This window comes from Drosophila subobscura, chromosome J, assembly GCF_008121235.1.
Source record: "Drosophila subobscura isolate 14011-0131.10 chromosome J, UCBerk_Dsub_1.0, whole genome shotgun sequence".
Classification (NCBI taxonomy): Eukaryota; Metazoa; Arthropoda; class Insecta; order Diptera; family Drosophilidae; genus Drosophila; species Drosophila subobscura.
The window spans coordinates 17,939,893-17,962,713 of NC_048532.1; the positions used below are offsets into that span (position 1 = coordinate 17,939,893).

General features: G+C 47.7%; 1 long non-coding RNA gene across 1 annotated transcript in view; it reads right to left on the reverse strand.

Moving 5' to 3' along the window:
* Positions 1-313: 313 nt before the first annotated feature.
* The window catches only part of LOC117893989, a 46,784-nt gene continuing 24,276 nt past the window's right edge, over positions 314-22,821 (reverse strand). Inside the window, exons 2-3 of the long non-coding RNA XR_004648834.1 lie at positions 21,692-21,893; positions 314-452 (exon numbers count right to left, since the gene is read on the reverse strand). This is a non-coding gene — a long non-coding RNA (uncharacterized LOC117893989). The remainder of the gene's footprint in view (positions 453-21,691; positions 21,894-22,821) is intronic.

Sequence of the window (22,821 nt, forward strand, 5' to 3'; positions counted from 1 at the left end):
GCAGGGAACAAAACAGAACCAAAAAAAAACGTAGGAAACCAAAAAAAAATATATTCAAATTTCGTTACGATGCGCAAAAACAACACAAAAAACTTGGGCAAAAACAAAAGGCCAAAAAAAAGAGAAGCGAAACGAAGGAGAGAGAGAGAGAGAGAGAGAGCGAAACGGAGAGGCCCGCTATTATGACAGCAACAACAACAACAAGAACAGCAACAGAAACGACAATGGCGTCCACCGGAAATAGTCACACACACACAAACTATTCCGCACTCAAGTATAAATGAACATACGCATGCAAATACTTACACAGAGCCACACACAGAGCCACACACATGTGTGGAAAGGGTTGCACATGCCGTTAGCTGGGTGTCCTTCCACTTTCCACCTTCCGCATTCCATGTCATGTCCTGCCGCCTCCCACTGTGTCCTGCGTCCTGCGTCCTGTGTGCGTGCTGCAACAAATAAAATATTAAAATTGGTTCAATGAATTTCAATAACAACAACAAACACGACACGAAATCAAAACTAAATTTCGCTTTATTGATAACGAAGTACAAGGTAGAGTGTAAGCGGGGGGAGGGGAGGAAATGGACTGTGGAGCTTTGTGGATAGCGTGCGTGTGTGTGTGTTTGTGTGTGGTTATGTATGCCCGGCACTTGAAATATGCGTTTGGAGTGGCAGACATGGACGGGGTAGCCGCTAACTAAACGGCAGAAGGGTTGGAACAAATGAAAATAGGAAGATAATTCCTTGAGTTTAAGGTTAAGATATAGGTGAATATTTAAGGAATAATTAAAAAACACACGTGAAGCCTTTCTGCCTGGAATCAGCGCGGAATAAGCGCTCCCAATCCTCTCTAATCCTTCCATCATTATCTATTTGATTGCATCAAAAATGCGAGTGAATTTTCATTCTTTCTATTCATACTCCCCAAAGAGCATGCACTTAAAATTGTAAACCCAATCAACATTTCCTTTTTACACTACATTCTAGGTGTGCTGCTGCCCTTTATCATTGCCCGACTTGAGTTACTTTAAGAGCTGCCTGCCAGCACTCATATTTCATTCGCCTATCGCCAAACACTTTTGCTAACGACTCCCCCGTTGGTTGGCTGCCACTGTGTTTGCCTCTCTCTCTGCCTGCCTCGTGTGGCATATGAATATACATATGCAGATAGAAATCTGCACACATTTCAGCCTATCTATCTGTGCGTGTCTGTCCGTCTGTCTGTCCGTTCGTCCTGTGTTTGCATGTGTCTCTGTCTGTCTGTCTGTCTGTCCATCTGTCCGTCTGCCTGTCTGCTGCTGCTGTCTGAAAATGCCGTCAATCCTAACCCTTTTGCCATGTCGTGTGGTCGTGCTCTGCCCATCCTCATCTCCCTGGTGGCCTATCTATCGACTGATTTGCATGTTTTGCGATTCATTTTTTTTTTGTTTAGCTCTACAAAATCAATAAAAATGCGTTTCCAAATGCGAAAAAAGTACAAAATAAAACGTGATTTACAATTGCCAGATAGATGGGAGTCGCAGAAACGGAACATCGGAATGGAAATCAAAATACTCTAATCAATGTGCAGACAATTAATAGAAATTGCATATGGAAAATGGCAAAATGGATGGAAATAAAGATATCAAAACTGCAAAAATACACATCCAAACACACTGAGATTGTATTTGTATATCCTTCACACGCATAGGCTTTTTCTATTCGGCGACAATGTCCAAAAAAGGAGCCCACAACACACACACACACACAAAATGGCAACATCCACAGAGCCCAACCATCAAACGAGCAGACTCTGAAGGTAACTCCCCGCTCTGTGGGGGGGTCCCAGACGTACGTGCGTTGCCTCCTTGGGGGTTGAAAGGACATCTACATACACACATTTATATACATATGTATATGTATTTACACGCACACTGTGGCAGCGACAAATAACAAACAAATACAGTGAAGTTCGGGCGCAAAAAGGGAGCTCGCTCCCTGGCGCGTATTTGCATGGTGACTCTGCCCCCATGCCCCCCACCACCACAGTCCACTTTCTATTTAGTTTATTGTATGCGTGAATATTCAAATATTGCGTTGGAGTATCTATCTGTGTGTGTGTGTGTGTGTGCAAGTCCATGTGGGGGTTGCCACAGCAACAGGAAATCGGACGCATGCGTATTGCTCTTCCTCCCGGCCGCAGTTTTTCCTTTCACCCAACATCGCCACGTTGGGGCACGTTCTACGTGTACGTTCTATGGTGGAAACAAAAGCAACGCCAAAATAATAAATAATTGCTAGTTGGCATTGAGGTGCACAGAGTGAGAGTCAGAGAGAGAGAGAGAGAGGGGAAATAGCCACCACCCCCGGCACTCTATCTTGTATGTGGCTCTCTCCGCCTGCTGCTTCCTCCTGCCAATTTACTTTCCTTTTGATAATTTGCCTCTTCTTCTATTAGTTAATTAAAGCTTGTGGGTGACTGCCGAGACAACGAGGCGTATGCTGGATGGCTGGCTGGCAAAATTTAAATTTGAAACTCTTTATCGATTTATGGGCTGCTTTAAGGCCATCGGACGACTGTCGCCACACACAGTGTCTCCACTCGTGTGTGGTTTGTCATTTCGGGTGAATGGTGAATGGCGTGCCTGTCTGTCAGGATGTCTCCCTCAGAGCGGGGGCGGGGGCCCATAGCTATGTGAGGGGCGTTGCAACCTGTCTACATAAATACTGTCTGCGATAAGGCCTTTGTTTTTGTCATAAATCTCATTTTATGATGAATTGATATGGCGTAGAGAGACACTTTGGGGCAGTGAGAGACAGCGAGAAATGCAGTGCGGCTAAAGGGACATTCTGTTGACTTGCGGGCAACTCAGATTGAAATAGCTGCAAATAATAGGAGTGAGGCAATAGATTGTTCTTGATACACAATATTAATATGGTGCGAGAATTAATTTATAGAGAATTAAGGGGCCTTTGGTTAAGGCTTTCAACATGAAGAAGTTCGTGGAGTAAAGAGAATTGTGTCTTGGTTTCTATCCATGGGGAATGAGCATAACATGTCCAAAATAAATTACATATTAATAGGAATCTCATGGCTTTGCCCATCATTCGAGCTCCCCTTTGCCACTAAGAAACACCTCCCATCTATAAGAAATCTTTGCTCTACCATCCAAACCCGATCCATCCACTCTAAATGGTACAAATCACATGGCAAAGAGCGGTTTTCTGCGGGTAGACCTTGTCTGCAGTGAAAGTAAGGCCCAGGATAATGTCTGCCTGTTTGTCTATCTGTCTATGACTGCCCACAGGCGTCTCGCGCTCTCCTTCTCTCTCTCTTTCTGCTGCCTCTCTTTCAGGCTCGTTCTATCTCTGGTTGTGTGCATGCGTTTGCACCTAATTTGCATAAACGCTCTGGCAGCGGGCAAACTTTTGCCCACATTGCACAAAAAGAAGGCGAGCCAAGGAAATACTGCCAGCAGTCCCAGTCCTAGTCCTGCCTCCTCCTGTTTTCCTCGCTCACTTTTTCTCTGTCTGTGAGATGCGAGTCGAATCGCTGGAAGCTGTAGTTGAAGCGCGGCACCGAGGGGAAGGGCAGTGTGGGGGGAGGCATCGTTGGTACTGAAGCGAGTGAAAAATGCGCAAACTTGGTAACCAAGTTAGCGCGTTATTTTAACATTTTCCGCTTTGCTGCTGCTGCTGCTGCTGCGACGGCGGCTGTCGCCTTTTTCACGCTTTCTTTTCTCTCACTCTATCTTGCTATCCCGCTTGCTCTTCAACGCTCTGCATGCTGCTCTCAAGGACTTGTGGTACAAATCACAGTCACTGGGAAAATTATGATCGATGAGGTTCTTGTGTGCAGCCTCGTACTGGCGGCAGTAGTTCTGCCAAAGTTATGCGCCGCTTTGTCAGAAAATTTGTTAAGTTTCGCTGATTGCATGTGCAGCAAGAGGGTGTGGATGAGGGAGAGTATTTTCTTCATGGATTTATCGCACGGGTAACTGCTTTTTATGGGTAACAAAACCCTAAACATCTTGCTACCTCTTGTTAACCACACAAAATCCTTCTACAGCCCCATGAGCTTCTCATAAAATTCAGCTCCTTGGTCACCTCTTCCTCAACCATCAATTGCTCGACGAGCTTCTTTCTACTCTATCGGCATTTCATGCAAATGTCTAAGGTCAAGAGCAAGGCTGCACATCCTCTCCTCTCTCCGCCCCGCTCAGCTACAGTTCGAGTACCCCCTGCCAACCCATCGTCTCCATGCTCATTCAGTAAAATGCATAAAAACTTTCAGTATCACTGGGTCACATGCTCGTCTGCATCACTGATGAGCCACAGCCCGAGCCACAGTCACAGTCCTCGCCTCAGCCCGAGTGGGAGACGAGCCTCCTACGTTCTCCGTCAATGTTCCGATACTCCACACTCGGTCTCTCCGTATTAACCACAAATTATGGCATTCCGCTCATAAAATTGCACAATAAAGAAAGCCCAAAAGAAATCTGCGAGCGGGGAATGTCTGTCTGTCTGTCTGTATCTCTGTCTGTAACAAATGAGTTGAAAAAAAGGAAGAAAGGAAGAAGGAAAATGTTTAAGCAGCAGACACAAAATTTGCTGTAATAAAAACTTTTGCCGTGATCTACCTCAAGGATGAAGGTTCTGGCTCCCAAAAGATGTGAAATGGAAAGTGCTGGCAACTCTTCTTCGCTTTTCCCGCCCCCTCCCTCTTGTGTGTGTGAGGGGCATAAAAAATCAGCTCTTGTGTAATAATCATAAATTAGTTTATGAGTCCCGCCGCTGCTGCTGCCGCTGCTGCTGCTACTGTTGGAGCATCGTCATCATCGTCGTCGCGTGTCGCGTAACCTTGCCCTTCCTTACACACACACACACAACAGAGGTTGTTGCAGCACACACACACACATGTTCACCGTGGCAAATATTCCCATTCATATATGCTGGCAGGAGTTTGTCTCAGTGGAATGTTTCTTTTTTTTACTGGTTGAACTTTTCACGGCTGCTGCTGCTGCATAAAAATGGAAATCCAAACCCGCAAGAGATAAACATATCCAGAAAGCGAGAGGGAGGGAGATGGCGAAATAAACAAATTTGAAATTCTGACAGCGCTGCACACACCACCCCGCCACCCACACACACTCCGCTGTCTCTCTCTCTGCTCTGCACTCTGCGTATGTCGAAGTGGAAAATCTATTCGAAAACAAATTTTGAATTACAAATCGACGCCGGTCATGTGACGTCATGTGCCCCGCAAGGATGTGCAGCCAAGGACAGTGCCCCCGTCGCAGCAGCAGCAGCGAGGCGAGAGTTTCGCACGAGTTTTGCATTTGAATGTGAGTTACGACCTCTTCTGCCAGCTACATATACACACACATATCTCTGTGTGTATGTGTGTGCTGTGTCTGTGTCTGTGTGTAAGAATCAGCTGATTTTTGTTTTGGTCGGGGGTTTCTTCGGGAGATCTATTCGCCAGATAAGGCTCATAAAAATCTACCCCACAAATGAACTGCGCAGACGCCGCATCGGAATGAAGCTTTAAACGAAGGAGCCCCAGCTCCTGCCGAAACGGAAGTAGCGGCAGAAAATAGTCAAACAAGTAGCTGAAGCCCAAAGGAAGCTGAACAAAATGGCCGTCTTGGCCATAAAGTAGCAAAAAAAAAAAAAAGCAAAGACAAAAGGGAAGACGGGGGCCAGAACTTTTGGCTGTCAAATGCAGGCAGCGGCAGGCAGTGGAGCAGGCGACTCTTTTGCTTTTTTCTCTCCAAAGAAATATGACGCACATAACTGTTTTCAATTAGCCAGAGGTCCTTTGGGGCACGCTCCGCTCAATCTCTAGAGCTCTGGTGCCCTCTCTAGCTCTCTGACTTGCCGTTAAAGTTGTTTGTTTTTCAGCGAAGACTTTAATTTTTGTATACAAAAACACACACAACTTGTTCCGAGCAGCGTCCTTTATATCCGACCTACACACACACACAACAAGCACACAACACCCACTTCCAGCAGCCATGAGAGGGCGGTGGCAGTGGCAGTGGCAGCGCTTCGTTAGCATTCCATGCAACGCTCGCATTGCAACACGCGTCTGGAATACAAATGAGGATCGCTTTCGTCCTCGTCCTCGTTCTTGTTCTCGTTCTCGTCATCATCAGCGTGGCGGCAGTCGGCATTCGGCAGCCGGCAGTCAGCACTCGCCAGCATCCGCCATTGACAGCCACACACAAACACAAACACACAGATACACACACACACAGCTGCACATATGGCTGTGTGGCAGGAGCCACAATGTGGAGCTTCGCTTATTTTGTAGTATTTGTTTTTGCTCGTGGCTGCCTCGTGTTTCGGCTGCTGCTGCTCCTTTTTTGTGGTTTTTTTGCGGCATGACAGTGAGATTTCGATGTCCGGCTTTGCTGTGCCCCCGCCAGCACACAGCTCTCCACAAACGGAGGTTGAGGCAACTGGTACGAGCAGTGAGTGGTTCGGGAGGCTTTCATGTGGGGGAAATTGAATCTCTAAAAATAAGTCATAGGCTACAAAAGTACTTGGTAGCGATGAATTTTATATACTTTAAAGAGGAGCAGCTTCAAGGGAGAATTTCTGAGAATTGCTGTTACCCTTTTGGTTAGATAATTTTCGTTTATCAAAAGGTTCTCTCTCTGCTACCTTCCGTAATCTCCACTCTGCAGTTCCCTCCCTGCAGCACCCTCTTGTTCAGCTGATTCCCTCTCTATTTGCAGAGTGCCACACCACCGCAGCACTCCCTCTGTCAGGCACAACAAAAAAACGCCAACTCAATGGACAGCTTGGTCAGAGAGCTTCCTGTTCTGCTTCCTGCCTGCTGACTGCCCCATCCTCCATCGTTTGCTTCCCTTGATTTTGCAGTTTGACAAGCCTCCATGCAGCTTCTGTTTGTCTTTGCCCCAGCCAGCCCAACCAGCAGCCAAAAAGATGAGCAAGTTGGGTTTTTGCATAGTTCCCGTGTGGCCAGGTTTGGTTCTCTGTGGGCTAATGAGGCCCCATCGCTGGCTGAACGTTGACAGTTCTGCTTGATAAGCGTAAAACCGTAACGAATGCCTAACCAAGTGCTGGGAGAGAGAGAGTGGGAGAGGGGTAATTAAACCGTTCTGGCGGCAACAGTCGAAGCGTATTAATCATTTAATTTACTCCTTTTTGCCACGGCACAGAAAATTCCACAGCCCACGGGGCTTTTGGAGGGGGGGAGAGCGGTATGGCAGCACTTGTCGGCGAGAGCATTAACACCGTTGTCCGTACTCCATTCTGCGTTCCGTTCCGGGCAGACAATCCTTTCCACGTGTCCTTGCAACCCTTTCGTGTCTTTGGCGCATTTAATTCGTTCGGGCATGAAATTTCCGCGTGCGTAGCCCCCACAATTGCCACCACACCCCCCACCAACCGACCGACTGTCTGTTGTTGCTTCATTAAAATAAATTTAAATAAACTACGCCTGATTATGGCACACAAAAGTTTTGAAACTGTGGCGCTCCTTCAAGGCGGAGGCCAAGGTGCCTCCCACTTCAAGGTCGATTGTGGCTTAAAAGTTGCTTAAATAATTTCGACATTTGTGCAGAATGATTTGACTGCCAAGTCAATTTATTAATTAGTATAATTTAAACATTTGCTTCCAACCCTCAGAGCGGCAGCGGGAGAACGCCTAGAATGCGGCAATACAAAATCGATGACAAATTGCGGACACGTTACGCGTAGTTGAGCCCAAGACGAGTTGAGCTCGGCGTTGCGGGTCCCGGGTCCCGGCCCCGGGTTCGGGGTTTGTGTTGGGCTTTGGCGTGACTGCTAAATACGCTGACAATGCCTCACCCTCGCCCTCATCCATTCACATTCCCATTCCCAGCCACGGATACAAAAAAGACAAAGGCAACAACAAACAGTCCTGCCACCAGCCACCCTGACACAAAAGGCAAAGTCAGTTCCAGCAGGCAGCGAGCGAGAGCGAGAGAGAGAGCAGCACAACCAACGAGGATATATCAATGGGCAAATTAAAATAACAACCTAATCATCGTTTTAAGACCGCGAGAAAAAGGCGACACGAGACTACAAGCACCCAGGGGTGGCCCTGCGTCGCGTTGCTCGTTCTATTTTGGTGGGCGCAGGGGGGAATGGGTGGGCGCTGGCAGTGCATTGCTGCTAAATGAAACGCAAAGGCCTTTTTGTCAACGCTACACGGAGAGAAAATGTAGGGTGATTTGCTGGCTTGGGAAGTGGAAAACATTTTGAACCAGAATGGAGAGTTTTTTGAGTCAGAATTAGCAGAACTTTGACCATCTGCAACTCGAGAGTTTTTACCTTTTGGAACACAAAATAAATACCCATTTAAGGCTCAAATAATCTCTCACTTAAATTCCATTTTTTCCCATTCGTCCCATTAAAATTCTTCAGCTGTGACCTGCTGCCTTTCCTCCCCCATTTTCCTGCTGCAAATTCTTTCCTTTTGCTTCCAAAATCCCTCTGGCTTGCACTTCCCTTATGGCCTACAATTTCCCTCTTTTCTCGCTGTGTAGCGCTCTCCCACCCCTTGCTAGCTTCACCGTTTCGAGCATCCCTTTTCCTTTGCTGTCATTTTTATGTTCCGGCGTTTGTTCCGCCTTCTGTTCCTGTTTCAGTTCCTGTTCTCGTCTCTGGGCGAAACAATTGCCCAAAAGTGTTGGAAGTCAAACGCAACCGACCCGCCACTAATGCGTCCGCTTCAGCCTCAGCCTCAGCCTCAGCCTCATCCTCAGTCTCAGTTTCAGCCTCAGTGCACGGTCTTGGGCTGCAGTTGGTGCTGCCAGGAGCAGCACAAGGAGCAGCAGCAGCAGCATCAGAGACGTCGAATTGCTCCCTTGTGACAGGCCAATATAATGCGCCACGGGGTGATGGGTGTTGGGTGAGGGCAATGGCTAGAGCGAGGGGGAGGGAGCAGAGATGGGATAGATGGCATTGCTCTGCGTGTGGTGTGGGGTGGTGTGGCAGGCCAAGCGATTGCACAACAGATTGCCGCACTCATATCAAGTTGCAACCGTGCCACGGACTCAGCTCTCATCTTCCCTTCCCTCCTGCGCTGCTTCACCGACTTGTCTCTCACTGATACGTATGATGGATCGCCTTAAATACCTTTAAATTAAAACGACGCTCAAAGCGAAATGAGTTGTGGGAGTTGTGTGTACGGTCGGTCGATCCGTCGGGCCAATGCCCGCCGCAGGGGGTTGCCCAGGGGCTGGGGGTACGGATTTGGGGTGTTAGTGTCTGGGATGTGCGCGGGTGTGGGTGTGGGTGTGGGTGGATTGGCAAAAGGTAGAACTTATTCTCGTTTTAAATGCCTTTTAATTGAACGCCGCATGAGGTCTTTTATCAGTGCAAAAAGAGTCCTCGCTTTGAGTCTGCTTGGAGTCATTAGGTTCTCAGAGAACTAGTTCGAAAAGGAGGAATTTCTAAGGGAAAAACTTTGCTTTCAGATTCAGTTTTAGGCATAGAATTCTGTGGTAGATTTTAGCTCCCAAAATACTTTCAATCAAGCTCAAAAATAACCTCTTGAAATACTTATTTTAAATGTTTTATAAGCTGAAGCCACAGTTCCCTCTGCTGCCAGTTCTCGCTCTCTCTCTCTTTCTCTGTCTCTCTCTCTGTCTGTCTTTTCCCGAACTAGTTCCAACATATTTATGCGCCACGAGTAAGTATCCCCGTGACAGCTCCTCATATCTCTCGTCGCACAACTGCAACTCTATCGCTCATAAATGTATTTCTCTGACGACTGGCCTAAGCCTGTCAATGGTTCCGTCTGCAACTTTTCTCCCTCCCTCTCACTCACTCTCTCTTGGTTCGATTTTTTTTGTGTTCATTTTTGACACTAATCAGATTAGTATCGCCAACGCCAATGGCATTATGCATACGTCTACATATACGTGGTATAATTCTTGTATTCCGTTTCTATTCTTTTCGTCTCTTGTTGCATCAAATTGCAAGCCACCCACACACACCCACACACATGCCCCTGCATGTGGCACACACACACACACACACACACACAGGGAACACAGAGTGAAAGAGAAGCCACAGCCCACAGCCAAACTTGTCATGAATACTCTCGTCTCGTCTCGTCTCGGGGGCATGTAACGGACGTTGTAGTTTGGGCTTTGAATTCAAGTTTTGCCTCTGGGTGAGAGAGCAGGGTTCTCGGGATCTCGGATTGGTATTGTGATTCGGATTGGGTATTGAATGACTGAGCTGCTCCGCTCTGCTCTCTGACTGACTGTTTGACAGACACTGATGTTGATGAATATCAAGTGAATCCTTTTGTGACATCAGGCAAAAAGGCCTCCCGCTGGGCTTTCGTCTCTTCTGTGTTCTGTTTTCTGCTTTCGGTGTGCTGTCCTTTAAAGCTCTGCTTGCCAGCGAAAGTGACAGCAATGCCAAAAAGACATCTAGCAGGGAGACAAGGGCAGGACAGGACAGGACAGACTCGTCGTAGACCATCAAGCAGCGACCATCGCGCTGGGACTTACTTAGCCCCAGTAAAAATGCCTCAGATTGAAAAACGCAAAAGTTGAGATATGAACGGGGCCTGGGCACCAGATTGATTGCGACTGATAAAGTCCGAGAGCCGGGCAGGCAGGCAAGTGTATGAAAAACCAAAAAAAATAACCAAAAGGCGACACTCTGCCCTGAAGGGTGAGCTCAACTGTGCGCCCAAAGGGGGCTTGAGGTTACCAACAGCGTAAAAAAGATGCCAGATAAGACACAGCACAGGCACACGGGATGAGCAGGAGGTTGATGCTGAGGTTAGTCCTCCCCCCGCGTAATAGACAGAAGAATTATGAAAAGTGTTGGCGTAGAACAAATCGAATTAGACATTTGCAGAGAAAGTTGATGTCATTGCCAAGGGTTAGAAGATGGGCGTCAGTCGCTAAACGTAAGCGGAAATGGCTACAGAGAAGATCCTTATCTGCGTCTCTCATCCTCGTGTCACGCATAAGCTCTCTGCTGCTTTCTCTCACGCCCCATCTCTGACAGTAACAACTGAAAATATATTTAATACAAGGAGCAAGAGTCCGCCATTAACGCGGCAAGATACGAGTGGGGGAGCGAGCATCTCCGCCATTAGTGCGTGTGATTTCCATTTCATTTCGCTTCGTGACAGTTGGCAACTCCAACAGATTAAAGGCATTTCCCATCCAGCACGCAATTCGCTTGAATTATTGTTGTCAGCGCACCAGCCAGGGGGCAGCAGCCAGTGCCAGCGAAGAGCCAGGGACCAGCAGCAGAAGCAGCAGGCCAGGACCCAGCAAGGATGGCGGCGTCGCGACATGCGTCGATGATACGCAAATGCAAACAAACAAGCAGGCAACAAGCACGGGGGAGGGCAGCAGGGGGAGGAACACAAAGCAGAGAGAACAACCGACAAGCGAGGCGACAGAAATAATGCCATGCACATTGAGTGGCCACTCCGCGGCGTACACGCTGCAGAGGAGGAGGACAGAGCAGGGCAGGACGGGGAGGGGTGCAGCGGCATAAGGCATATGCAAAAGCGGGCAACAACCAGTCAGAATCCTCTTGGCAACACCCATCGTCGTCATCATCCCATCATCCGCACAAAACCCTCTCCCTCCTCCCCTGCCCTGCCACCTATCTGTCACTTGCAAAATCAGCTGTGAAAATTTTGAAATTTTTCCACGAGGATTTTCGCGACTTTTTGCGTATTTTGCATCAATTTTTATCAGTTGTTAGGGCCACGCGGGGGGGAAGTAGCAGCGTGTGTAGTGGAAAGGGAAGTTACGCTAGAGTGTCGCGAATGAGGGGATTTGGGCGGGGGTAGGTGAAGGTGAAGGTGGCCTTAATGGCAGGACAACTGCGTAAGTGGCCAAACGTCGCGAATGATTGAGGCTTAGCAAAGGAAGATCTTTGACACTCTCTCCCTCTCTTGGAAAAATATATAAATAAAATATATAATTAATAAATAAAACACATGCTAGGGGAGAACTTTTTGCTTGGTTCTTTGCATATTTCCACAACAGCCTCCCAACTCCATCTTTCCCACTGCTGTTCATCAACTTCGAAGAGCCAAAAGCGATCAAAAACTTAGCCAAAAGCCTAAATCCAATAGCTCTTGCACTCTGCCTCGTCTCTCACTCTATTTTCCTTGCGATTGTTTCATTTTCAATTGCAGTAATACAATAAAACTAATATCAACACTTGATTAACCCAAATGAGGGCAATCATTGCGCTCTAATGAACCAAACCGGACAAAACGCACGCACCAGACGACCACCAAGCCAGCCAAGCAACCACCCAAAAGTGCCAGCCCACCACCCATTCAACAGCAGCAGCATCAACCACCCACTGTACCAATATGAAATATTTTTGGTTAACGCCTTTTGAACCCTTTTGGCTGCTGGCAGGACCCAAACCAAAGTACATTTGCGTGTGAAAGTGCCGATATTTGTGCAGCAATGGCACTGAGGCTGAGGCTGAATGTCGCCACCAACCTTTGGGCTTTGTGTGTGTCTCTGTGTGTGTGTGCGAGCCTTGTACCTCGTTTGCCTTTAATCACGTGGAAAGGCGCGAAAAGCGGCGCTTAGTGTTTGCCAAAAGCTTTAGCGCGTGCGGGTGCCCAGCCCAGCAAAAGGGTTGTTGTTGCTCTCTCTTTGGTTGTGTGCTTATCATTAATCATTAATAATGAAAACGGCGGCGTTAAATCTTGTAGATGTTCCATACCAAATGCTGGTATTTGCAGGCAACCCAGCCCGAAAGGGGTTTCCCTTTGCAACTGACTGTCGCTCGCTCTCGCTGTGTGCCAGAAGGGGGTTGGCTTTAGAGGCAAAGGCTCTGTGAAGTACCTGTTAATGGGCACTCGAGGCAAGTGCTAGTGTGTACGAGTACGAGTACGACTGAGTGTGTAATTTGACCCGGGGCTATAAGTTACGCAATTTTGTGTGTACTTCAAAAAAAGCACAAATTGCACAACAGACTGTCGAATCGTCATTGTCAGCGGTATGTCAAAGTGAAGTGAAGTGAAGTGAAGGGACCCGGGACCGGGACCTCCCTCCTGTCCTGCATTGCCAAATTGAAAATCCTGCGGGATTTGCCCCAAATGAGTCTTAATGTGTTTTTCACACCCAACCAAAAAATACAAAAAAGAGACTGAAATTTGCTGCAAAATTTCATATCAAAAAGCTGGACGACAGACAGTTCCCAAAAGCAGCAGCCATGACCAGAGTCAGCATAGGCAGAAGGACATGGCTGTGGACATGGATGGTGATGTGCCTGCCACGGAGGCGTCGTAGCGGCAAATTCAATTTAGCATTTTTAAGTGCGTCCGCCTTTGATCAGCGACAATCGAATTGCCGCTCCCAACAGCCAAAAAGAAAATGTGCGAGGGCAGAGGGCAACCCGCTGCTTGTTGGCCAATGGAAAAAAGAACTGTAGCCTGATTACACTTGCCGTTTGATCAGCAGCAGAGCAACAGCTGTAGCCCACCGTTCCGTTCTGTGTTGGCCATTCATAAATATTCAATCGGAAAGGTCCGCCTCGGCCATCATCATAATCAGAATTGAAATCCAGCAACCGGAATCCGGAATCAGAAATCCGTAACCGAGGCAGTAGTACTCAAACTTCTGTGACTATTGCCCATAATTACGTGGGACACTCCAGGCCAGTCCGCACCGCTCCACTCCATACTGGGTTGCTGGCTGGCTGGCCCGGCTATCCATGGATATTGAATCCATCAAGAGCTTTTGTCAACATGAGAGACACGGCTCATTGGCTGCCTTTAGCCGCAGGCCAAGAATCTCGCACAGATGCTGCTGCTGCTCTCGATGAGAATTGTGTCCCCGTCCTCATACTCGGCATCCACATAACCCAAAAGTGTTGGTAATTTTGTCAAACTACTGCGGCAATCGTCGCAAGATGCAGGCAATACTCAATACAATTGCCACTCCACTCCACACTCCACTGCCGCTCCCATGCTCGCTCTCTGTGTGTGGCAATTACAAGAAGTGGCTCAGGCCTGGGACTGGGCCTGTTCCCTGATCCTGGAGATTCCCTGGCCCCAGGCTATCAAATAAATTTGTGCAAGTTTCTGTGTCCTGTTCTCGAGTGGAGAACAGCAGCAGGAGCAGGCTCATTATGCTCTAACCAGAGGGTATGATAACTATGACAATGTAGTGCCGAGATAGGCCAGATATGATGAAGAGAATCCTAATTAGATGGGCGCAACAGCAGATAGAGAACTGATACTGAGGGAAGTCCAATTTGAGCAGCAAAAACAATGAAGATTCATTGGATTTTCCTATAGCTTCCTTTGCTATTTTTGAAGAAAATTAAAGCGAAAGCAAACACCTAAACCTAAAATATATTTATCGAAACAAAGAGTACAATCTAGAGCTCTGAAACCTCCCTCCAAAGAGCATTTAACCTTCGGTAAACCTCAACTTTTCTTCTATTTTCTCAGCAACTTTTTTGCGACAGATGTTTGGTTGCCTTGGACTACGAACGAGTATAATATATATTTTTTGGGCTATTTGCCTGCGTGGCCTTCGATGTGCATAATTATTTTGCAATTATTTATTAAGTACACGGAAATTGTGATCGATCACACAGCAAAGAAAGGGAAAGTGTGTGCTGTGCGAGGGAGTGTGCGGAGAAAGTTCCGGCTCTGAGGAGGGTGGTCGCTGCCACATGTCAACGGTGGCGGACAACTTATGAATTTCTCATTAGAAAGAGAGCGAAGAGCGACCGACCGACGACCCCCAAAATGTGTCGCTTCCCCCCCCCTCGGTCATGAGCTGATTTTAATGAAAATTCCAGCTGGAATAGTTTCGATTGTGTGTGGCTGGTGTGTGTGAGTCGGCACAAACAAATCGGAAATCTGGCAAGTCAGAGCGTATTAACTTCCGATTAACTCTGGCCAAAGCAGCCACGGTCAAGGGGGAAACCCTTTCTCAGGCGGGGGATAGTCCTCCCATAGGGCATTATTCCCTCCTCCGTTGATGTGTTGGCAGCTTGTGAAATTGGCGAAATTCGATTGGGAAAATCGTTTAGTGGACTTTCTAATAACTGACACTGCAGGAAAAATCCTTTCGCCTAGCCCAACCCAACCCCTTTGGCATGTCCTCCTTTTGTCCTTCGTCTGTCAACGAACTATGCCGAGCATGCCTGTCACAATATCCTTCGGGCGACTGTCAGTTTTTCTCTTCTTTTTTTCTCTTGCTCTTCGCCGAAATTGAGTAGCATTCGCTGCCCTCACGCATGACACCCAGAGCATACCAGAGCCCAGGACCCACAGGAGTACGCAGGACAAAACAATGAAAAAAAGGAGAATGTGGCCGAAATGGAGAAGTAGGAGTGGAGGAGGAGATCCCGGCAAAGGACATGGCAAACGGATTGCAGCCGCAGTCGTTAATCCTGCAAGTGGCACGCCTGAGCGCATTGCCAAAAGTGCACACAAGGCACACTGCAGTGTCCTTCCTGCCTGCCTCTGCCTGCCTGCCTTTCTGCCTGCGTAAGGACCAAAGGCAGATGTCACAATCGAAATTGAATTAAAGCGCAAAGTAAGATTGATTGTCTGCAGTTCGGCGGGGTTATTGCGTGCCCCATGGCTCTTACCCCAATGACTGTGACTCTTTTCTTTGACTCTGCCTGTGTCGACTCTGATTCCGATTCGTAAACGGAATCCTTTCCCTGCTACAGCAGGCTTTAAGTTCCTTTTGTCTGCTTTTCTCTCTTCTGATTAACATGCGCCAATTTAGGCAAATTGAATGGCTTTTCCCCCACGCAAGTTTACCATTTTCCTTGGGCTTTGTTTTCCAGCCAAAACTTGTAAACTAAACAAAGTTAAGCAGTGTGCGAGTGCGGGAACTAGTGCTCTGCGCTTATCGTAAATCGACGATGTAATTTCTAGCCTAATCAGGCAGCGTCGGTCGGAGGCATAAATAGGCATTTGTAGGCCAAGAGAGACAGAGAGACAGGGTGAGAGAGAGAAGTAAGTACAGAGAGCAAATCCCCCAGAGAAATTGAAATGCTTAAAAACAAATGAATGGTGAGTGCTGGCGGGGCAGGCCGACTTTGGGGATGCTCTTTAGAAGGGAGTTCAAGCCGCTGCCAATAAGACCTTAAATGGGACAGAATTTTAGCGGATTTCCGCGTGCATCGAGCAGCTTCTTGCAGTTCAAATAAATCCTAGAAATACGTAAACTCTATGAAGATCTTTTCTTAGCCAGTTTCCCTCAATATTCTGTAGAATTTCTTAGTATTTTATAACCATTTTTTACACACGAATATCCCTGTTTTCCCTGAGCTGTATGTTTGCTCATCGCAACCTGTGTAATTACTCTCCATACACAGCCGAATTTCATCCATTATCATTTGACTTTCCCATGCAAATATATACCCCAAAAATATCCCCTAGGCTGGATAAGCACCAGAGCTGGTGTGCCTTATCAGTGGGAAAGTCAAGAAGGGCGCCTAAATGAAATGCTGTCTGTGCACAGCTCTATCTCTCCGTTTGTCTGTCTCTCCATAGATGGGTGTGTGTATTTTCCCAGCTCAGATGCTGCTGTAATTGCACTAATATATTTTTATTGCCTTCTGCCCACGCACCCGACACGCCCCCAGTGGCAATGCCTCGCAATGCTGCCTGGTCCAAACGGAAGTAACTAAATCATCTTTGACGATTGCTATGGCTACTCCTGCTCCTGCCTGCTGCTGCTCCTGCTCTTCCTTCTTCTCATTGCTCGTTCCTTTGCTATTCTCTTAATAAACATAATTGTGCAAACGGAAACGACCATGAGATATCCTGGTGCTGTGTGCTGGCTGCTGGTTGCCCTCCTGCTTTTTGCATATTCATTTGGGAATTGGCTACGAGCAGGGGGTTGGGCCCTGGCCCGGCACACACCCCTTGGCCAACTTATGACAGGCCATAACCATTTAGCAGCCGGAGCACAATGAGCATAAATGGTGTACAACAATTTCGAAACAATTGATTGCGCTACAAATGCCCCGTTTATTAGCAGTAGTAGGTCCGGGCTCCTGGCTCCTGGCTCCTGCCTACTGGCTACACACTCCTGATCCTGCCTGGAGTTGAGCTGCTGGCGTTGAGCAGCACTTCCGCCAGGTCGTGTGTCCGGTACGGCCAGGCCACGTGGTAATCGAAATTAATGGCCAACTGATACAACGACTAGCAGTTGAGGCTTTGCCTAGGCAAACACTGAGGTACAATTGTGGTTAGCTGTGGGAGAGGGCAGAGTGTGCTGTGCTCTGGGGGATAAAAGATTTCTTGTTGTTTATGTGACGCTCTTATCGAGGTGATTTCTCACAGCCCGCATGGCAGCGCTCTCTCGTCTCAAATTGAAAGAAATTGCTTGCTGCTCGAGGTGCAACATCCTCGCAGCTCCATTCCCCATTCGCAGGTATCCTTGCTGCCAGTCAGCGATCGATCAATCAATGCGCACGTCAAGAAATGTCAAGCACAAATGCGCAGCCAAAGAATGGCTGAAGTTTTGAGAAGTTTTGAGTCGCTGCTGGCCCCGTCATTGTTCTCTTTTCGCCAAGATCATCATCAACTTCCAGCCAGGAACAACAGTGGCAGTAGCCATTGATATAAGCTATTAAGATTGCACAGCTACAAGAAGGAACTCGACTCGACTCTCGGGCATATCCTGCCTGCCTGCCTGCTCATTATAAGCCCCATGGCCCGACCGACCAACACTTAGCGCCGGCTTCGACTTGCTCTTCGTTGCTGGCCTCGATTGCATCTCCTTTTTGGCTGCCTTTTGGGATTCCTCTTACTCTGCTTTTTTCGGTGGCCCTGTGCACGCTTTTGCATGCCGCCTGGCTCTGGGCTCTGGGGCTGCAATCGCGATTGGCGTGGAGTGGAGCTTTGGTGGCTTTCATGGGGAACCCGTCGGCTTTAATTATGCCCGCGTGGTGTTAATGAGATCTTGCATGGCCTCCGCCTGCCTCCCTACTCCTGTGACTAGTTGTTGTGGCTCAATCGCTGTGCTGTGGTGTGCCTGCATTCTAAGTGGCGCAAAAGTTTGCGTGATTTAAAGGGCTTCATTAAGTTCGTGAATTCGACTAAATCACGCGCTCTACTCCCCATGCGGCGGCAGCGGCGCATGTCTTGACACCAAGCCGGGTAGAGAGAATTCCGAATTAGCGATGGTTTCGTGCCGTAATAGATACACGACGATCACGATTGATCAGGCAAATGGCCAGAGTTCAATCAGATTGGGAGAGTTTTGGTTTATTTGTAGGGATTTTGGTAAAGGTTTACCGTCTATAAATATCAGCAATATTCTATGCCAGTTACTGGAGCTTAAACCTTTAACTATTGCCCTTTCTTCTCAGTTATTTTGCATCCTTTTGCTCTCTCCTGTCACGCTACCATCCACAGTATTGACACCAAAAGAGGCAAAAACCAAAGAGTAAGTGTAAGCATTATATGACCAAGATAAGTGCCTTGGCCTCCAGCTACAGCTGCCTCACTCCTCTAGCTGCTGCTTCCCCACTCTCTATGCCTGCTCCTGCCTCTGGTATTGGCACTGCCACTGCAGCTACCTCTCCTCAAGCTCCTACTGTCTTTCCAGCCAGTGTCTGACGTTACGCACTTCCGATCTTGACCAGCAGCACACGCAGCAGCCGCAGCCGCAGCAGCGGCAGCATTCGAATTGCCTGATCAGACATTTTTCGCTGCATTTGACAGGCTGACGATTTATGTGCCTGCCACAAAAAGGGAGCCCCAGAGATGTGTGCTGCTGCCTCCTCCTGCTCAGCACTCTCTGCTGACATCTTCTGTCGATGGCAGGGCCCAAAAGTTGAGGCCCTCTGAGGTTCTGAGGATTTTCTGTCTGGACGAATATGACGACAAAGCGATAAGATCTACGACTCTGCTTGTTAAATGCAGCCAGAGTCTGTGTCTTTCTGTTCTTTTGCTTCACTTTTGTATTGTTTCATCAAGAGCGTTTACCGTTATGCTCATTAAATTTGCAACAAAACCAAAAGAGCAACAGCAAGAGCCAGGCAAAGGCTCCATCCCCCCATTGTTCGCCGCAATCAGAGAGCCGAAACAGAAAAAGATTTTCGGTTAGTAGTAGAATCCCCAAAAAATAAAGAAGAATAAGCAGAAGGAACACAGAAAACAAAAACACAGCAAAACGAAACCTTAAACAACGCTTCCGGCGTTCGGCGAAAACAAAAATGTGAAGAACAAAATGAAATGCCAAAGCCAGAGGAGCACTGGCACTGGGCACTGGCACTGGGCACTGGAAGTTGTGTCAATCAATAAGTTGCTGCGTTCCCTGGGATGCGTTCTGCATGTTAATGCCCAAAAATACAGAGAGAGGGAGAAGCAAGAGCTCTTACTTCTAGCCTAGAATCGATATATTTGAGAGCGCAACATGGACAAAAAGGAAAGTCCTTAGACGAGCAGCAAGAGGGAATTCCCTCAGGGTGCTAGAGGTAGGTACATGTGTAGGGGATATCCCTACAACATTCCAGCCATTCCTGAGTGTTGTCTGTTGATTTTATATATGTGGTGGGTGCTGCTGCTGCAGGAATTTGTAAATTTAAAATGCTTCAGATGCCAGCCACACACACAGAGAGAGCGGAGCAAAAACTGTGCAACCTTTGACCTGTTTGCACATCCCAAAGGGAGGGAGAGTGGGAGAGAGAGAGAGCTTAGCATTTGCCCAACTATCTATCTATCTATCGGATCTTATGTCTGCGATTTGCTGTGTTATCCGCTTCTGGCGATTACTTGTTTACCAGCATCAAACAACTTAACTACTTGGCGGCTTTGCACCCACTCCCACTCCAGCTCCCACTCCTGCTGCTGCTGCTCCTTTGCCCTGACTCTGGGGGTCTTCGGTTCTGCTCTATTGATTGCTATCGTTGCCTGGGCAAATCAACTGTTTATTTGTCAAATACGTATTACAGCTAAAAGCACCAGCAACAGCAACAGCAACGCACAGCAGCAACAACAATACCCAACAACTAATAAAACATGGCTGAGATTTCCTTTGAGTCAACAAACACACAGCTCGAAAAACGCTGACACTGCACATATGTGTGTGCGCGTGTGCGTGTGTGTGTGTGTGTCTCTCCCTTTTTTTTTGGCTCCCCAAAACGCCCCACACATAAAGACGTTGACACTCTTGATATTTTAGGCGTTAAGAATGGTATAAAAAAATAAGGAACGAAGACAACAACTGACCCCCAAGGCCCACACACAAACATCTTGACCATTGTTCGGCTTAGTCTTTGCCACCGCTCCTGCCGCTGCCCCTGCCACTTGCCTTTGCTCTACAAACAATTTACACTGTCCTCCTATCGATGTTGTCTTGGGTAGAGGGGTTCTTGGCTGTTCTGGCAGAGCCAATTCCTTTGGGTGGCGCATTTGTGCTGCACTTATGTCGGCCTAATGAAGATAACAGCATAATTTGGCCCAAAAGTTTCCTTTTTATTTCCCCCTCGAAATCAAAGTTCGAGCAGCGACTTTTTGGCCTGTGTGATTTGGCTTTGCGGCCGGCAGTCGAAGGCAATTGATAGCTGGAAGCTGTTAGGTGTTAAGTGGAGTGATGTGGGGCCGTAATTGGGGGAGGGAAGCGTAAGTCGAAGACAATTGAAATGGTTATAGATAGGGAATGGACAAGGTGATGACCAGGGGGCACAGTGGAGTACTTAAGAGAGGGAGAGGTCTTGGAGTACATAAAAGAGGGAAAACTCTTGGCTGGAAATGGGTGCACATTGCAGGGCAAAGAATCTTTTATACCTCTGCCCTGACCTCTCTAATACTTCCCCAATCAAACTTAAATGAAAATCAGCTCCCCTAACTCTCAACTTCCCCATGTCTTGGAACCTTCTAAGTGCCATCAGATCAACCTTTAAGTGGAGTAAAACCTCCTGCCTCCTGCCACCTGCAACTCCATATGCAGAGTCTATCCACTCCACCTTCCCCAATCAATGATTCACCTATGACTAGTATCCGTGATGGCTCCTCCTCTTGTTGTTTCCATTGCTGTTCTACCTCTTGGCCAACACACACACAACCGTCTTGCTCTTCGCATAAGCAAATTTCTGCTGACAAAACACAAAACATTCCAGAAATCGAAGTAAAATGTTGCCACGAGAATTTCCCTTTTGTTCGTTGTTGGCCCCCGACTCAGCCCTCCTCCTCTCTCTTGTGTTATTGTTGCTATTGCTGATGGCATCTTTGTTGCTGCTGCTGCTGTTGTTTGAGCCAATTTACTGACAATTTCCAAGCACTCTGCCGGCTTCAATCTAAGCGAGAATTTCATTCCTGGTCTACGTGTAACAGCCTTGATGATGACGAGCTTTGCCCTGCCGCAACCCAACTCATCCCCACTCCTTTTTGGCCAACGCCTTTGTTAGCTGAAATTTAATGAAGTTGGTTTAATTGAAGTATGGTTCGGTCTCTGTCTCAGTGTCTGTGTCCTCTCCCCCCCCAGGTTCTGCCTTTGTCCCCACCTCTTTGATTGTCTCTCTCCTTTCCCAACGCTGCTGTTGACTGTTTAATTTTACAAATTTGCTACGCAGACAACACAGACAACAACAGCAACAACAACCAGTGTCAAGCATTTTTCTCTCCCTCTGTCTGTTGCTGGTTGCATCCTCTTTTGCATCCATTTAGGGGCATGCTGCATGGGTTGGGTTTTTGGGTTTTCTGGCTTACCTGACGGACTCGAAGAAGGAGCTCTCCTCAGCTCTTTGTGTGTGCAAGTGTCACAGTAACCATACGACACACACGCAAAATATTTTCACGATTTCATTCTCTGTCATTTGCTGCATGCCACAGTGTGCTTCAAAAAATTATTTTCCACAGAGCTGCGTACGGAGGCGGCCCTACCTGCAGCGCAGGCAGACTCCAAAATGCACTGCAAGAAAAGGGAAAGCAAACGACAATTAATTACAGCTAAAGACAGAATACAAATTTAGCTAGAACTTGCGCAAAGTGTGGCCTATAGCTGAGTTTTCTCTGAGTGTACTGGGGCAGACCCGTAAAACCTTCAAGCATCCATCAGTTTCACTTAATATTGACGCCAAATATGCGCGCAATGCTGACAAAACGATACGAGAATGGCAGAAGGCGGAGCAGGAGGAGGCCTCAGGCAGCAGCAAGCTCAGGCCTCATCATCATCAGGAGGCAGGCAGCCAGGCAGCCAGGCAAACCTTTCATCGAGTCTTCCTCCTTTCGAAACATTTCGCTGTGACATTCATTAATTATTTTATATGGAATTCTACGCATTGCCACGTACACGCTGGCGACATGAAACATGTCTCTAGGTCTCTCCTCCTCAGCCAGCTTGCAACCTGCAACATAGACGGCCATTTAGCCATATCAATTAGAGGGGGGATGGACTACGGACTACAAGCTGCACAGAGAAAGAACCCATCAGCAGCAGCAGCCACAAGCAACAGCCACATCCTCATTGATAACCCAAGAGAACTCGGCGTCGTCGTCGAAATTAACTTGGTCATCTTGCTGCACTTGAGTCTTGGAGCCGGGAATTGTCTGCGCCACTTCATCGCACAGCCGCAGTACCAGTTCCAATCCCTGTCTCTGTGTGGCTCCAGGTTTTTGGTGCTCTGTTGTAGTGGCTGGGCAAACAGCTCAAACAACGACCAAGAATAACACGCAGAAGAAGAGCAAACGGCAGCCAGAAGTGTCTCATGTGTGTCTCGAGTCGTCGTCGTCGTCGTCGTCTTACCGTCCAGTCATTAAATAAGCACTTTCCAATGCTCTGCCTTCAGCAGGGATCCTCTACTCGAAAGGGGCAGATCGGGAGCCGGCACATTGAGTCA